Below are 15,403 nucleotides of genomic sequence, written 5' to 3'. Positions count from 1 at the left end.
GTTTACAGATGTTCAGACATAAGGTGTGAACAATGTCCTATTCTTGTCTGCATGCATAGTTGGTTTTCTCGGTGATGATGTCTTTGTCTGTAGATGTGCAGACATTTGATGAGTTTTATGTTTTATGTTGTATTCCCCTGTGTCTGTAGGTGATCAGATGTCTGTTGTAATATTTCCCTTGTCTGCAGGCTTTTGAACTGTGTGTTGATAACAAGCTGGATGGCCCCTCTCCTCTTGCGTTCCTAGGACAAGGTGCCCGTAGTTTCCAAAACAGAATTTTAAATTTTGATTCATTTGATCACACAACAGTTTTTCTTTTTGCCTCAGTCCATTTTGAATGAGCTTTGGACCAGAGAAGATGTCATCATTTCTTGATTGTGGTGCTATATGGCTTCTTCTTCACATAATACAGCTTTTACTTGCATGTGTGGATTGCACAACGAACTGTGTTTACAGACAATGATTTCTGAGCCCATACAGTGATTTGCATTATAAAATCATGCCTGTTTTTAATGCAGTGCTGCCTGAGGGCCTATAGATCTCCAGCATCCAAAATTGACCATCAGCCTTGTCCCTTGTGCATTTGAATTTCTCCAGATTCTCTGAATCTTATGATATTATGTACTGCAGATGGTAGGATATTCAAAGTCTTCACAATTTTTCACTGAGAAACATTTTCTGAAATTGTTCCACAATTTTTAAACAGAATTTATTACAGATTGGGGAACCTCTGACTATCTTTGCTTCTGAGAGGCTTTCTTAGATGCTCTTTTTTAATATACAGTCATATGACATAGTAGAAAATTGACTCTCCAGCTCTTTTTTTATTTTCAGCAGTTACTTTTCCAACCTTTTTGTTATCCTTCTCCCAACATTTTTTTTGAGATGTGTTGCTGCCATAAATTTCTTAGTGATTTACATTATACACAGCATCCCAACTTTTTGGAATTGGGGTTGCATGTTTTTAAAACTTTTTTTCCTTTTTATTTTTGTCCTACTAGAAGACTTGAGCTTCTATGAGCTTTATCACTCATATAATAAACTGCAACACTTCTGTAATGTCTGTTTAATGCTGACAGATATACTATTGGGTCTTGCGTCTAGCAGGGCCTAATAGATGTATAAAGATTGCATTGCATTGAATGGGGCCAGTGTTAAGGCCATTTTACATGCAAAGATAATCTTTCAAACGACTGAAAGATTGAAAGATTTAGCGGTGTTGCATATAGTGGTAATGGCCATTAACACTTTATTATCCTCATTTGTATGTAAAAAGACCTCCAGGAGCCGTTTGCAGAGCCCAGCGTGTGATTATTTACAAGTTAATTTTGAGCGATAATCGTTACGTGTAAATGGGGCTTTAGACTTCCTGGCTACAATGATAACCTATCAGCAGTCCATAATAACATTGTGCAGGGATCAGCAAGGGGACAGAGGGATGCAGTACTGCATAAAACTTTGGGGTAACAAAATATTCGCTATCAAGAAAAAGGTGTAACAACTGAATGTTTTTTTCTTTCCATTGAGCCTCTGCATAGTATTTCCCAGCAAACCCTGATCAACTCTGTTAGTGACTGATGTCACTATGGGAGGATGTTTTTCCCTGTAACTACGGATGCCCCAGCTGTGGTGAAAAAATGTGAAATAAAAAAATAATAAGAAAAACTATGTGAATGTTCCCCAGACGTCTTATATGACCCTTTTATTAGGTCATGTGGGTCATAGATGGTAAAAAAATATAGTTATAAAAATATGTTTAAAAAAAATTACAGAATAAAATAAAAATATAAAAACATAAAAAAGAAAATGAGGCACCGCCAATGCCAACCAAAACCATCATCATATGTGCCCTATAATCCTATAAACTATACAAATTATATATCGACAAAACTAAAAAAAAAGTAAAAAAAGATATAAACAATAGCTCTATATTAAAGATGAGCGAGCACCCAATGCTCGGTTCCACGTTATTCGAGTCGAGCTTTTCGTAAAATTCGAGAGGTCTACTCAAGTAACGAACCCCATTGACTACAATGGGAGATTCGAGCATTTTTGTAGGTGGGACGCCGGGTCCCGAGTCTCGAAGCCGGGTTCCAAGGACTCAAAAACTGGGACGGGGTCGAACGCGGCTTGATGCTCGTTTGAGTAATAAGTAGAGATGAGCGAGCACCAAAATGCTCGGGTGCTCGTTACTCGGGACGAAATTGTCGAGATGCTCGAGGGTTCGTTTCGAGTAACGAACCCCATTGAAGTCAATGGGCGACTAGAGCATTTTTGTATATCGCCGATGCTCGCTAAGGTTTTCATTTGTGAAAATCGGGGCAATTCAAGAAAGTGATGGGAATGACACAGCAACGGATAGGGCAGGCGAGGGGCTACAGGTTGGGCTGCATCTCAAGTTCACAGGTCCCACTATTAAGCCACAATAGTGGCAAGAGTGGCCCCCCCCCCTCCCAACAATTTTTACTTCTGAAAAGCCCTCATTAGCAATGCATACCTTAGCTAAGCACCACACTACCTCCAACAAAGCACAATCACTGCCTGCATGACACTCCGCTGCCCCTTCTCCTGGGTTACATGCAGACCAACCCCCCCCCCGCACGACCCAGTGTCCACAGCGCACACCAAACTGTCCCTGCCCAGCCTTCAGCTGCCCTCATGCCACGCCACCCTCATGTCTATTTATAAGTGCGTCTGCCAGAGGAACCGCAGGCACACACTGCAGAGGGTTGGCACGGCTAGGCAGCGACCCTCTTTAAAAGGGGCGGGGCGATAGTCCACAATGCTGTACAGAAGCAATGAGAAATCCAATCCTGTGCCACCTCCATCTGGAGCTGCACACGTGGGCATAGCAATGGGGAACCTATGTGCCACACACTATTCATTCTGTCAAGGTGTCTGCATGCCCCAGTCAGACCGCGGTTTTTTATAAATAGTCACAGGCAGGTACAACTCCGCAATGGGAATTCCGTGTGCACCCACAGCATGGGTGGCTCCCTGGAACCCACCGGCTGTACATAAATGTATCCCATTGCATTGCCCATCACAGCTGAGGTAATGTCGTGCTTAATGCAGGTGGGCTTCGGCCCACACTGCATGCCCCAGTCAGACTGGGGTTCTTTAGAAGTGGACACATGCAGTTACAACTCCCTGCGGACCCACGGCATGGGTGGCTTCCTGGAACCCACCGGCGGTACATAAATATATCCCACTGCAGTGCCCAACACAGCTGATGTAACATCAGCTGTAATGCAGGTGGGCTAAAAATTCATTTGATTACACTGTAGGCGAGGGCCCCCAAAAATTGGTGTACCAACAGTACTAATGTACCTGAGAAAAATTGCCCATGCCCAACCAAGAGGGCAGGTGAAATCCATTAATCGCTTTGGTTAATGTGGCTTAATTGGTAACTAGGCCTGGAGGCAGCCCAGTTAAAATGAAAATTGGTTGAGGTGAAAGTTTCAACGCTTTAATGAGCATTGAAACGTATAAAAATTGTTTACAAAAATTATATTACTGAGCCTTGTGGGCCTAAGAAAAATTGCCCGTTCGGCGTGATTATGTGAGGTTTTAGGAGGAGGAGCAGGAGGAGGAGGAATATTATACACAGATTGATGAAGCAAAAAGGTCCCCGTTTTTGATGGGGATAGAGAACGATGCTTCCATCCGCGGGTGCAGCCTACGTATTGCTTAGGTATCGCTGCTGTCCGCTGGTGGAGAAGAGAAGTCTGGGGAAATCCAGGCTTTGTTCATCTTGATGAGTGTAAGCCTGTCGGCACTGTCGGTTGACAGGCGGGTACGCTTATATGTGATGATTCCCCCAGCCGCACTAAACACCCTCTCTGACAAGACGCTAGCCGCAGGACAAGCAAGCACCTCCAGGGCATACAGTGCGAGTTCAGGCCACGTGTCCAGCTTCGACACCCAGTAGTTGTAGGGGGCAGAGGCGTCACGGAGGACGGTCGTGCGATCGGCTACGTACTCCCTCACCATCCTTTTACAGTGCTCCCGCCGACTCAGCCTTGACTGGGGAGCGGTGACACAGTCTTGCTGGGGAGCCATAAAGCTGTCAAGGGCCTTAGAGAGTGTTCCCCTGCCTGTGCTGTACATGCTGCCTGATCTCCGCGCCTCCCCTGCTACCTGGCCCTCGGAACTGCGCCTTCGGCCACTAGCGCTGTCGGATGGGAATTTTACCATCAGTTTGTCCTCCAGGGTCCTGTGGTATAGCATCACTCTCGAACCCCTTTCCTCTTCGGGTATGAGAGTGGAAAGGTTCTCCTTATACCGTGGGTCAAGCAGTGTGTACACCCAGTAATCCGTAGTGGCCAGAATGCGTGTAACGCGAGGGTCACGAGAAAGGCATCCTAACATGAAGTCAGCCATGTGTGCCAAGGTACCTGTACGCAACACATGGCTGTCCTCACTAGGAAGATCACTTTCAGGATCCTCCTCCTCAGGCCATACACGCTGAAAGGATGACAGGCAAGCAGCATGGGTACCCTCAGCAGTGGGCCAAGCTGTCTCTTCCCCCTCCTCTTCATCCTCCTCATGCTCCTCCTCCTCCTCAACGCGCTGAGATATAGACAGGAGGGTGCTCTGACTATCCAGCGACATACTGTCTTCCCCCGCCTCTGTTTCCGAGTGCAAAGCGTCTGCCTTTATGCTTTGCAGGGAACTTCTCAAGAGGCAAAGCAGAGGAATGAATGGTGACGCTAATGATTGCAGCATCACCGCTCACCATCTTGGTAGACACCTCAAAGTTTCCAAGGACCTGGCAGATGTCTGCCAACCAGGCCCACTCTTCTGTAAAGAATTGTGGAGGCTGACTCCCACTGCGCCGCCCATGTTGGAGTTGGTATTCCACTATAGCTCTACGCTGCTCATAGAGCCTGGCCAACATGTGGAGCGTAGATTTCCACCGTGTGGGCACGTCGCACAGCAGTCCGTGCACTGGCAGATGAAACCGATGTTGCAGGGTGCGCAGGGTGGCAGCGTCCGTGTGGGACTTGCAGAAATGTGCGCAGAGCCGGCGCACCTTTCCGAGCAGGTTTGACAAGCATGGGTAGCTTTTCAGAAAGCGATGAACCACCAAATTAAAGACGTGGGCCAGGCATGGCACGTGCGTGAGGCTGCCGAGCTGCAGAGCCGCCACCAGGTTACGGCCGTTGTCACACACGACCATGCCCGGTTGGAGGCTCAGCGGAGCAACCCAGCGGTCGGTCTGCTCTGTCAGACCCTGCAGCAGTTCGTGGGCCGTGTGCCTCTTCTCTCCTAAGCTGAGTAGTTTCAGCACGGACTGCTGATGCTTGCCCACCGCTGTGCTGCCACGACGCGCGACACCGCCCGCCTGGCGACGTGCTGCTGCTGACACATCTTGATTGCGAGACAGAGGTTGCGTTGGAGGAGGAGGAGGGTGGTTGAGTGGAGGAAGCATCACCGCCGCAGATACCACCACCGAGCTGGGGCCCGCAATTCTGGGGGTGGGTAGGACGTGAGCGGTCCCAGGCTCTGACTCTGTCCCAGCCTCCACTAAATTCACCCAATGTGCCGTCAGGGAGATATAGTGGCCCTGCCCGCCTGTGCTTGTCCACGTGTCCGTTGTTAAGTGGACCTTGCCAGTAACCGTGTTGGTGAGGGCGCGTACAATGTTGCGGGAGACGTGGTCGTGCAGGGCTGGGACGGCACATCGGGACTGGGAACTGAGTAGCGCGGGGCCGCCGCCACCATCATACCTTTGAAAGCCTCCGTTTCCACAACCCTATACGGCAGCATCTCCAGGCTGATAAATTTGGCTATGTGCACGTTTAACGCTTGAGCGTGCGGGTGCGTGGCGGCGTACTTGCGCTTGCGCTCCAACACTTGCGCTAGTGACGGCTGGACGGTGCGCTGAGAGACATTGGTGGATGGGGCCGAGCACAGCGGAGGTGAGGGTGTGGGTGCAGGCCAGGAGACGGTAGTGCCTGTGTCCTGAGAGGGGGGTTGGATCTCAGTGGCAGGTTGGGGCACAGGGGGAGAGGCAGTGGTGCAAACCGGAGGCGGTGAACGGCCTTCGTCCCACCTTGTGGGGTGCTTGGCCATCATATGTCTGCGCATGCTGGTGGTGGTGAGGCTGGTGGTGGTGGCTCCCCGGCTGATCTTGGCGCGACAAAGGTTGCACACCACTGTTCGTCGGTCGTCAGCACTCTCAGAGAAAAACTGCCAGACCTTTGAGCACCTCGGCCTCTGCAGGGTGGCATGGCGCGAGGGGGCGCTTTGGGAAACAGTTGGTGGATTATTCGGTCTGGCCCTGCCTCTACCCCTGGCCACCGCACTGCCTCTTCCAACCTGCCCTGCTGCTGCACTTGCCTCCCCCTCTGAAGACCTGTCCTCAGTAGGCGTAGCAAACCAGGTGGGGTCAGTCACCTCATCGTCCTGCTGCTCTTCCTCCGAATCCTCTGTGCGCTCCTCCCTCGGACTTACTGCCCTTACTACTACCTCACTGATAGACAACTGTGTCTCATCGTCATCGTCCTCCTCACCCACTGAAAGCTCTTGGGACAGTTGCCGGAAGTCCCCAGCCTCATCCCCCGGACCCCGGGAACTTTCCAAAGGTTGGGCATCAGTCACGACAAACTCCTCCAGTGGGAGAGGATTCGGAACCATTGCTGCCCATTCTGGGCAGGGGCCCGAGTACAGTTCCTGGGAGTCTGCCTGCTCCTCAGAATGTGTCATTGTAATGGAGTGAGGAGGCTGGGAGGAAGGAGGAGGAGCAGCCAGAGGATTCAGAGTTGCAGCAGTGGACGGCGCAGAATTCTGGGTGGTCGATAGATTGCTGGATGCACTTTCTGCGGGCTGACGGAGATCATGTAACAGAGACAGCAGATCCAGGAAACAATTTTGCGCAAGCCTGCTGTAATGCTTAGCTGCGTATTAATTAGGACTACTACCCCCAGCAGATAGATACTGTAGGCAGCGTATAATATTATGTATACTCTTTCCCTCTGGCGGGATGACAGCGCTGATGTAACAGAGACAGCAGATCCAGGAAATAATTTTGCGCAAGCCTGCTGTAACACTTAGCTGCGTATTAATTAGGACTACTACCCCCAGCAGATAGATACTGTAGGCAGCGTATAATATTATGTATACTGTTTCCCTCTGGCGGGATGACGGCGATCATGTAACAGAGACAGCAGATCCAGGAACAATTTTGCGCAAGCCTGCTGTAACGCTTAGCTGCGTATTAATTAGGACTACTACCCCCAGCAGACACGCAGTAAACTGAAGATGGTCACAGGCAGCCCAAATATAGTATTTTTCCCCAATTGTTTGGAAAAAGCCCACTGCCTATATAGCCTGAATATCTCTTTCCCTGCCTCACCAGTACTGGCCCTATACTCTGTACAATGACTGCAGACTGCGGACGCAATGCTCTGCACGCCTGATATACAAAAAAAAAAATTGTGCAACACTGCTAAAAGCAGCCTCAACAGTACTGCACACGGTCAGATGTGGCCCTAAGAAGGACCGTTGGGGTTCTTGAAGCCTAAAATAACTCCTAACGCTCTCCCTATAGCAACTCCAGCAAGACAGCACTTTCCCTGATCTCTGTCAGAACGCATCAGGGGTTCCATAGCAAATGGGGAGTGAGGAGGTGCATATGGACTCACAGATTTTAAGTGTTTACTTACTTATTTTTTAAAGAAGGCTTTTTTTCCCCATAACACTATAACAATTTTGACTACAGGTGCTCCCCGACTTGCGAACAGGTTCCGTTCCAGGAGCCTGTTCGCAAGTCGATTTGTTCGCAAGTCGAACAAATGGTAGTATGGAGCTGGATCGCGGGTGGATCCCGCTCCATACAACGTTGGGTGCAGGCTGTTCTTACAGCGGGCACCCGGCGGCAGCAGTTCCGATGAGCCGTGCCGCTCGTCTGAACTGTTAACACTTTAAATACCACTCTGACAGCGGTATTTAAAGTGTTAACAGTTCTGACGAGCAGCGCGGCTCGTCGGAACTGCTGCTGCCAGGTGCCCGCTGTAAGAAACAGCCTGCACCCAACGTTCAGGGGGCCCATACAGCATCCCACGATGAGATCGCGGGACGCTGTGTGGTTGCTAGGCAGCCGGGGACCTCCTGAAAGGCCCCAGGGCTGCCTATGCAGAGTGCCCATCATGCGCACGGCTTGATAGGCGCTCTGCATAGACAGCCCTAGGGCCTTTCAGAAGGCCCCCGGCTGCCTAGCAACCGCGATCTGACCGGACAGGCTTCTATCAGGCTTGATAGAAGCCTGCCCGGTCCATGCACAGTATGATGTAATGCCATAGCATTACACCATATTGTGCAGGACAGATAGTTCGTATCTAGCGAAATTCGTAACTCGAATGTTCGCAAGTCGGGGACTAGTATATGGAGTCCACCAGAGTTTCTGTCCCGCAGCAGCTGCCGCCATGTCTTTATGAGATGATACATGTCTTTATGTATGCAGGATAAGTCTATTTGTACTTCTGGAACACTAATCAGCAGCAATCGCTCTCATTATGACCAGCACGTAAGACGAGCGGATAAAAAACAAGCATCACAATATGTATATTTTTAATGTCTTTATTGAAATAGCAATACGCAACATTGTAATAAAACATTACTGGCCCTTTAATAAATAACTGAAGGCTCTCAGAGACTCTAATGTCAGCCCGGTGGAGACTACAGAACTTGCTGCACCCGTTAACACCATTGTTCTGAGATGAGAATCCCTGGCCCCCGAGATCCAGAGGAAGGCGAAGAAAACCCCCGGAAAGTCATCAGGGGAAAAAAAATTCCTTCCTGACCCCAGATGTGGCGATCGGATATCACCCCGGATCTAATCTGTCCTGCTGCATATTGCTGTATCTGTATATTATTATAAGCTCAGGATCCTGTAAAGAAAGCGACATATTATACAACCTGCCCCTAAGAGCTTACAATCTAGTGTACAATAGAAACTCTGCTCCTAAGAGCTTACAGACTAATACTATACAGTAGAAACTCTGCTCCTAAGAGCTTACACTCTAATGGCCCAACCCCCAGATGTACACACGTTCTCAGCTATACGATGTGTGACGAGGCCTCAGCACTAAGCGAGGAGTCAGATACTTGGATTCGTCCTCTTCAGGATGTCAGGCTGAAATGACACAAGGTGGTTCAGCATTAGAACTTTAACCATCTGCACCAATTGTGACATCACTAGATGTCTATGATGTCATCTGCTTGTCATGTCACTGCTGTTGTGTGTATAAAGTTTGAAATATTAACCCTTAGTGACCCAGACTGTTTGCGCCTTAATGGCCAACTAGTTTTTCAGTTTTTTTCATCATCGCATTCCAAGAGCCATAACTTTTTAATTTTTCAGTCGACGCTGCAGTGAATGAGCCCTCATAGTGACCTCCATAGTGGCTGGAGTAGTAATAGTGTCCCCTATTAATTAGTGTCCCCTGTCAATTACAAAAAGTCTAAATTAAAATCCATTTTAGTACTAAAACAACAAATCACCAAGGGGTGAATGCTTTTGCAAAGCACTATACATTTGGTATCACTACAATCATACTAAAGTTATATTATTAGAATATTTATACCACACAATGAATGCCACAAAACAAAACAAAAAATAATTGTGGAGTTGCTGTCTTTTTTCAATTTACCCACAAAAAATAAATAAAAGTTTTTCAATATGTAATATTTACCCCAAAATGGGGACATTAAAAAAACAGAACCAGCCTCCGACAAAAACCCTCATACAGGTAAGTCAAAGGAAAAATGTAAAAAATTTTTTGGAAGGTAGTGATTAGAGATGAGTGAACGTACTCGTCCAAGCTTGATGCTCATTCGAGTATTAGGGTGTTCGAGATGCTCGTTACTCGAGACAAGCACCACGCGATGTTCGAGTTACTTTCACTTTCATCTCTGAGACATTTGTGTGCTTTTCTGGCCAATAGAAAGACAGGGAAGGCATTACAACTTCCTCCTGTGATGTTCCAGCCCTATGCCACCCCCCTGCAGTGAGTGGCTGGGGAGATCAGGTGTCACCCGAGTATTTAAATCTGCCCCGCCCGTGGCTCGCCACAGATGCATTCTGACATGGATCAGGGACAGTGCTGCTGATGCTGCTGCTCCTATAGGGAGAGCGTTGGGAGTTATTTTAGGCTTGAAGAACCCCAATGGTCCTTCTTAGGGCCACATCTGACCGTGTGCAGTACTGTTGAGGCTGCTTTTAGCAGTGTTGCACTTTTTTTTTTTGTATATCGCATTCCAAGAGCCATAACTTTTTAATTTTTCAGTCGACGCTGCAGTGAATGAGCCCTCATAGTGACCTCCATAGTGGCTGGAGTAGTAATAGTGTCCCCTATTAATTAGTGTCCCCTGTCAATTACAAAAAGTCTAAATTAAAATCCATTTTAGTACTAAAACAACAAATCACCAAGGGGTGAATGCTTTTGCAAAGCACTATACATTTGGTATCACTACAATCATACTAAAGTTATATTATTAGAATATTTATACCACACAATGAATGCCACAAAACAAAACAAAACAAAAAATAATTGTGGAGTTGCTGTCTTTTTTCAATTTACCCACAAAAAATAAATAAAAGTTTTTCAATATGTAATATTTACCCCAAAATGGGGACATTAAAAAAACAGAACCAGCCTCCAACAAAAACCCTCATACAGGTAAGTCAAAAGAAAAATTTAAATTTAATTTTTTTTTTTTTTTGTATATCGGGCGTGCAGAGCATTGCGTCCTCAGTCTGCAGTCATTGTACATAGTATAGGGCCCGTACTGGTGAGGCAGGGAAAGAGATATACTGTCTATATAGGCAGTGGGCTTTTTCAAACAAATTTGGGAAAAATACTATCTTTGGGCTGCCTGTGACCGTCTTGAGTGTACTGCGTCTCTGCTGGGGGTAGTAGTCCTAATTAATACGCAGCTAAGTGTTACAGCAGGCTTGCGCAAAATTCTTTCCTGGCTCTGCGTTGCCCGTTACATCACCGCCGTCATCCCGTCCAGAGGGAAACAGTCTGCAGTAATTTTACATAGTATAGGGCCAGTAGTGGTGAGGCAGGGACAGAGTTCTCTTCTCCACCAGCGGACAGCAGCGATACCTAAACAATACGTAGGCTGCACCCGCGGATGGAAGCATCGTTCTCTATCACCATCAAAAGCGGGGACCTTTTAGCTTCATCAATCTGTGTATTCTATTCATCCTCCTCCTCCTGCTCCTCCTCCTGAAACCTCACGTAATCACGCCGAACGGGCAATTTTTCTTAGGCCCACAAGGCTCAGTCATATAACTTTTGTAAACAATGTTTATACGTTTCAATTCTCAATTCAATAAAGCGTTGAAACTTGCACCTGAACCAATTTTTATTTTAACTGTACTGCCTACAGGCCTAGTTACAAATTAAGCCACATTAACCAAAGCGATTAATGGGTTTCACCTGCCCTCTTGGTTGGGCATGGGCAATTTTTCTGAGGTACATTAGTACTGTTGGTACACCAATTTTTTGGGCCCTCGCCTACAGTGTAATCCTAGTAATTTTTAGCCCACCTGCATTAAAGCTGACGTTACCTCAGCTGTGCTGGACACTGCAATGGGATATATTTATGTACCGCCGGTGGGTTCCAGGGAGCCACCCATGCTGTGGGTCCACAGGGACTTCACATTAGGGATTTGTACCTGCCAGTGTCTATGTATTAAAAACCCCGGTCAGACTGGGGCATGCAGTGTGGGCCGAAGCCCACCTGCATTAAACTTGACGTTACCTCAGCTGTGATGGGCACTGCAATGGGATATATTTATGTACCGCCGGTGGCTTCCTGGGAACCACCCATGCTGTCGGGAACTGAGTAGCGCGGGGCCGCCGCCACCATCATACCTTTGAAAGCCTCCGTTTCCACAACCCTATACGGCAGCATCTCCAGGCTGATAAATTTGGCTATGTGCACGTTTAACGCTTGAGCGTGCGGGTGCGTGGCGGCGTACTTGCGCTTGCGCTCCAACACTTGCGCTAGTGAGGGCTGGACGGTGCGCTGAGAGACATTGGTGGATGGGGCCGAGCACAGCGGAGGTGAGGGTGTGGGTGCAGGCCAGGAGACGGTAGTGCCTGTGTCCTGAGAGGGGGGTTGGATCTCAGTGGCAGGTTGGGGCACAGGGGGAGAGGCAGTGGTGCAAACCGGAGGCGGTGAACGGCCTTCGTCCCAACTTGTGGGGTGCTTGGCCATCATATGTCTGCGCATGCTGGTGGTGGTGAGGCTGGTGGTGGTGGCTCCCCGGCTGATCTTGGCGCGACAAAGGTTGCACACCACTGTTCGTCGGTCGTCAGCACTCTCAGAGAAAAACTGCCAGACCTTTGAGCACCTCGGCCTCTGCAGGGTGGCATGGCGCGAGGGGGCGCTTTGGGAAACAGTTGGTGGATTATTCGGTCTGGCCCTGCCTCTACCCCTGGCCACCGCACTGCCTCTTCCAACCTGCCCTGCTGCTGCACTTGCCTCCCCCTCTGAAGACCTGTCCTCAGTAGGCGTAGCAAACCAGGTGGGGTCAGTCATCTCATCGTCCTGCTGCTCTTCCTCCGAATCCTCTGTGCGCTCCTCCCTCGGACTTACTGCCCTTACTACTACCTCACTGATAGACAACTGTGTCTCATCGTCATCGTCCTCCTCACCCACTGAAAGCTCTTGGGACAGTTGCCGGAAGTCCCCAGCCTTATCCCCCGGACCCCGGGAACTTTCCAAAGGTTGGGCATCAGTCACGACAAACTCCTCCAGTGGGAGAGGATTCGGAACCATTGCTGCCCATTCTGGGCAGGGGCCCGAGTACAGTTCCTGGGAGTCTGCCTGCTCCTCAGAATGTGTCATTGTAATGGAGTGAGGAGGCTGGGAGGAAGGAGGAGGAGCAGCCAGAGGATTCAGAGTTGCAGCAGTGGACGGCGCAGAATTCTGGGTGGTCGATAGATTGCTGGATGCACTTTCTGCGGGCTAACGGAGATCATGTAACAGAGACAGCAGATCCAGGAAACAATTTTGCGCAAGCCTGCTGTAATGCTTAGCTGCGTATTAATTAGGACTACTACCCCCAGCAGATAGATACTGTAGGCAGCGTATAATATTATGTATACTCTTTCCCTCTGGCGGGATGACAGCGCTGATGTAACAGAGACAGCAGATCCAGGAAATAATTTTGCGCAAGCCTGCTGTAACACTTAGCTGCGTATTAATTAGGACTACTACCCCCAGCAGATAGATACTGTAGGCAGCGTATAATATTATGTATACTGTTTCCCTCTGGCGGGATGACGGCGATCATGTAACAGAGACAGCAGATCCAGGAACAATTTTGCGCAAGCCTGCTGTAACGCTTAGCTGCGTATTAATTAGGACTACTACCCCCAGCAGACACGCAGTAAACTGAAGATGGTCACAGGCAGCCCAAATATAGTATTTTTCCCCAATTGTTTGGAAAAAGCCCACTGCCTATATAGCCTGAATATCTCTTTCCCTGCCTCACCAGTACTGGCCCTATACTCTGTACAATGACTGCAGACTGCGGACGCAATGCTCTGCACGCCCGATATACAAAAAAAAAATTGTGCAACACTGCTAAAAGCAGCCTCAACAGTACTGCACACGGTCAGATGTGGCCCTAAGAAGGACCGTTGGGGTTCTTGAAGCCTAAAATAACTCCTAACGCTCTCCCTATAGCAACTCCAGCAAGACAGCACTTTCCCTGATCTCTGTCAGAACGCATCTGTGGCGAGCCGCGGGAGGGGCCGATTTATATACTCGGGTGACACCTGATCTCGCCAGCCACTCACTGCAGGGGGGTGGTATAGGGCTTGAACGTCGCAGGGGGAAGTTGTAATGCCTTCCCTGTCTTTCTATTGGCCAGAAAAGCGCGCTAACGTCTCAGAGATGAAAGTGAAAGTACCTCGAACATCGCGTGGTACTCGTCTCGAGTAACGAGCATCTCGAACACGCTAATACTCGAACGAGTATCAAGCTCGGACGAGTACGTTCGCTAATCTCTAGTCTTCATATAGCTTCCTTAGCTATGGGCCTTTCAGAACAGCTGAATTTATACTGACATCATGTGACAGATCATATCACAACTTGATTGCACACAGGGGACCTTATTCAACATTGTAACTTCTGAAGTTAATTTGCTGGACATGACCTTATTCAGGGGTTCCATAGCAAATGGGGAGTGAGGAGGTGCATATGGACTCACAGATTTTAAGTGTTTACTTACTTATTTTTTAAAGAAGGCTTTTTTTCCCCATAACACTATAACAATTTTGACTACAGGTGCTCCCCGACTTGCGAACAGGTTCCGTTCCAGGAGCCTGTTCGCAAGTCGATTTGTTCGCAAGTCGAACAAATGGTAGTATGGAGCTGGATCGCGGGTGGATCCCGCTCCATACAACGTTGGGTGCAGGCTGTTCTTACAGCGGGCACCCGGCGGCAGCAGTTCCGATGAGCCGTGCCGCTCGTCTGAACTGTTAACACTTTAAATACCACTCTGACAGCGGTATTTAAAGTGTTAACAGTTCTGACGAGCAGCGCGGCTCGTCGGAACTGCTGCCGCCAGGTGCCCGCTGTAAGAAACAGCCTGCACCCAACGTTCAGGGGGCCCATACAGCATCCCACGATGAGATCGCGGGACGCTGTGTGGTTGCTAGGCAGCCGGGGACCTCCTGAAAGGCCCCAGGGCTGCCTATGCAGAGTGCCCATCATGCGCACGGCTTGATAGGCGCTCTGCATAGACAGCCCTAGGGCCTTTCAGAAGGCCCCCGGCTGCCTAGCAACCGCGATCTGACCGGACAGGCTTCTATCAGGCTTGATAGAAGCCTGCCCGGTCCATGCACAGTATGATGTAATGCCATAGCATTACACCATATTGTGCAGGACAGATAGTTCGTATCTAGCGAAATTCGTAACTCGAATGTTCGCAAGTCGGGGACTAGTATATGGAGTCCACCAGAGTTTCTGTCCCGCAGCAGCTGCCGCCATGTCTTTATGAGATGATACATGTCTTTATGTATGCAGGATAAGTCTATTTGTACTTCTGGAACACTGATCAGCAGCAATCGCTCTCATTATGACCAGCACGTAAGACGAGCGGATAAAAAACAAGCATCACAATATGTATATTTTTAATGTCTTTATTGAAATAGCAATATGCAACATTGTAATAAAACATTACCGGCCCTTTAATAAATAACTGAAGGCTCTCAGAGACTCTAATGTCAGCCCCGTGGAGACTACAGAACTTGCTGCACCCGTTCACACCATTGTTCTGAGATGAGAATCCCTGGCCCCCGAGATCCAGAGGAAGGCGAAGAAAACCCCCGGAAAGTCATCAGGGGAAAAAAAATTCCTTCCTGACCCCAGA

Source organism: Eleutherodactylus coqui, chromosome 4 (genome assembly GCF_035609145.1).
Source record: "Eleutherodactylus coqui strain aEleCoq1 chromosome 4, aEleCoq1.hap1, whole genome shotgun sequence".
Taxonomy (NCBI): domain Eukaryota; kingdom Metazoa; phylum Chordata; class Amphibia; order Anura; family Eleutherodactylidae; genus Eleutherodactylus; species Eleutherodactylus coqui.
This window is presented reverse-complemented; position numbering follows the sequence as displayed.